The following is a 2,992-nucleotide window of genomic DNA, read 5'->3' on the forward strand; positions in this document are numbered from 1 at the left end:
CTGAAAAAAAAAAAAAAAAAAAAGAGAGACAGAAAGAAAACGTTATCTAAGATTACAGATGCCCAGGGTTCAAATCTGTGCAGGTCTTTTCCTCATGTCTACTATAATGTCCTGTCTTTAATAGTAAGTTCATAATTTTTAAAATGTTTTTTTTTAAATCTACAGAATCTAAGGGTATTTTTTCATGATCAATCATAGACGTATTACTTACTGTTGGAAAAGTATTGTGCTTTGGCTCAAATGACTTAAAAGTTCCTTTGACATACAGGTTTTGTGTATGAATGTGCATTTACAGTGCTAAATGCTGAGGGGGGTACAAAGAAGAATAAGACAGTGGGCCCGGTTTTAAAAGAAGTTACCATTTAGTAGTAAATTCAGGTATGTGTACAGATAATTACCGCACAGTCTGGAAAGTGATGTGTCAAGGACACTCAAACTTGTCAGATAATGTAGAGAAAGAAGAGATTTTTCTCAGGTAATGATGGGGAAGAGGAATTGTTTCTGGTTGTAGAAATTAAGAAAAGTGGGGCTGGGGATTTAGCTCAGTGGTTCTGCCACCTGCCTTGCAAGCACAAGTACCCAAATTCGATCCTGATACCAAAAAAAAAAAAAAGGGTAATTAAAAGCTTTGAGGAGAGATCACATTTGGTATCCTGGGTTTAGGCAAATTAAAAAGAATAAATCGGGGGCTCCTTGAAATATATGAACAAAGGCTTTGAGAGTGTCTACTACTGCTTTTGTAAAGAGAAAGGTGTCTGATTCAGGCTGTGGCTCCTACCTGACAAAATGGAAAGACCTCTGAAAAATCTATCCTTGAGTTCATTCTGAAGAAGAAAGAAGGACCTGAAATTGGTTTGTTAAACGTGCGGTACAGACTGTCCCTCAAGTGAGATTATTTTGCGATATTCCATAATTAGTTTGTAGAAGTTCTGTTTTTAAGCCAGTCTCTAAAGGAGTAAATTTGTTTTGAAAGTAAATTTGACATTTATTTTTAATACTAAGGCCTTTGACAAGCAAGTGATTTTAGTATGGAGTGTAGGTGGACTAATAACCAAGTAAATACCCGTATAAGTCTTCTGTTTCACCCCAATAATGTATGTAAAATCATTTAGAAAAACAGGATGTATTTTAAGCCTAACACATGTGACATATTAGTTATAGGGGATCCAACATATTAGATATAATCCATAGAAAGGACCAAGACATTGAAAAAAACAAAACAAAACATACTACAAGATGATTTTGTATGATAAAAGAAGTATTACTAGTTAATATTAAGTTGGTTATTAAATTTCAGGAGTAAATCCCCAGTATTCACAGAAAGGAAAGATCATTATGGTTTGGGAGAAAGATGAATTTGGATTAATTCTTGAAAAATAGTTAGAAATAATTGTACTCAGCTTTCATTTTCCATCTAGTCTTTTCTGCTATAAAGATTTTATGATAGAAAAAAGAAAAAAACAGATTTTGTGATAGAAATTTTAGAATTGTGTGAGGAACTTGTAGAGATTAGGCAAGAATGTTAAAAAGGAGTAACCTTAGACTCCATTTTTCTAACTATAAAATAACACTTCTGGTTTTTTAATGTTACTTTATAAAATATTTTGATACTGTAGAGAAGATATTTCTTAAAGATTGCCCGCTCAGTAAAGTTAAGTGGTACAACTGTGCAATACAATATTCTGCTTCCTTGCTGTTTATTTGCCATGCTGGAGATTGAATCCTGGGCTTCCTGAGTGTCAGGCAAGTATTCCACCACTACATCCCCAGCCATTTTTATTCTGAGACAAGGTCTCACAGCTTGCACACCTGATCTGGAACTTGTATTCCTTCTGCCACAGGCTCCCAAGTAATTGAGATTACAGGCATGCACCTGCGCCTAGCTCAGATTTTTGTTTTGTTTTGTTTTGGTTTGGTTTTTTTTGAGATGGAGTCTCACTATGTAGTTGAGACTGACCTGGAACTCACTATGGAGCCCAGGCTGGTCTCAAACTCACAGTGATCCTCCTGCCTCAGCCTCCTGAGTGCTGGGATTACAGGCGTGCGCCACCACATCTGGCTCAGATTTTTTTTATTGTAAAAATAATACAAACTTATTAAATAATATTTTCCTACAAAAGCAGTACATATTAAGTATAGAACAAGAAAAAAGGAAATAAAAATTGACAATGTTCTTACAACTGGCAAGAATTTGAACTATGCTGGATGTGGTGGTACACACTTGTATTCCCATCGTACAGGAAGCTGAGGCAGGAGAATCACCACAAATTCGAGGCCAGCTTGGGGCTACATGGTGAGTTCAAGGCCAGCCATTACTCAAAAAAAAAAAAAAAAAAAGAGAGAGAGAGAACTTAAACTATACCCTTCTTATACTTTTTCTTTTATGAATGTTTTTCTTTTATACAGAAGTTTTCAAACTACCAGTCTTCAAATCTCCTGAAGTTTGTGTAACAAATAAAAGTGCGTGTGCTTAGGAGTTTTGAGGCAAATTGATATTATCTGCAGGTACATTTTATGTGGAATTTTTCTCCCAAAGTCTTAGCCATGTTTCTAGTATCTATAATTCTCCAACACTTATAAAATATTTGATAGTAGCATTTGTTCTTTAAATCCTATTAAGGGATTTTGACATTTCAAAAGCTTTCATATAGGAAATATGTCTCCCAGGGAAGATTATTCAGCACTATTTGAAAAATGCAAAGTGAAAGTAAAAGTAAGATGGAAAGATTTAGGCTTTCTCTGAAGCTGTAGACTGAATATGATGTTTTCTTCCTTAGGCGGTAATTGTATTCTGAGTATTTATCTATTTAATCTGAATGAGTCTGGTTCAGCTAGATAAGGTTAGAATATTAGGATTTTTGTGAGGTATTTTAAATGTTAGAATATTTGTTAGAGTTTTTGCTTTGGCAGCCAATTTTCTCTTTTGCTTTAGAAGTGGAGTTGATTTACTTTATAAAGTGATTTATATTCTTTTTTTTTTTTTTTTTTTTTT

At 34.2% G+C, this 2,992-nt stretch overlaps 1 protein-coding gene across 2 annotated transcripts in view; it reads left to right on the forward strand.

Moving 5' to 3' along the window:
• Psmb2 (proteasome 20S subunit beta 2) overlaps positions 1-2,992 on the forward strand; it is a 38,683-nt gene that overhangs the window by 1,149 nt on the left and 34,542 nt on the right. The gene's annotated exons all lie outside the window — the stretch shown is intronic.

The sequence above is a fragment of the Fukomys damarensis genome, unplaced genomic scaffold, assembly GCF_012274545.1.
Source record: "Fukomys damarensis isolate Sample0158 unplaced genomic scaffold, DMR_v1.0_HiC HiC_scaffold_23, whole genome shotgun sequence".
NCBI classification, from domain to species: Eukaryota; Metazoa; Chordata; class Mammalia; order Rodentia; family Bathyergidae; genus Fukomys; species Fukomys damarensis.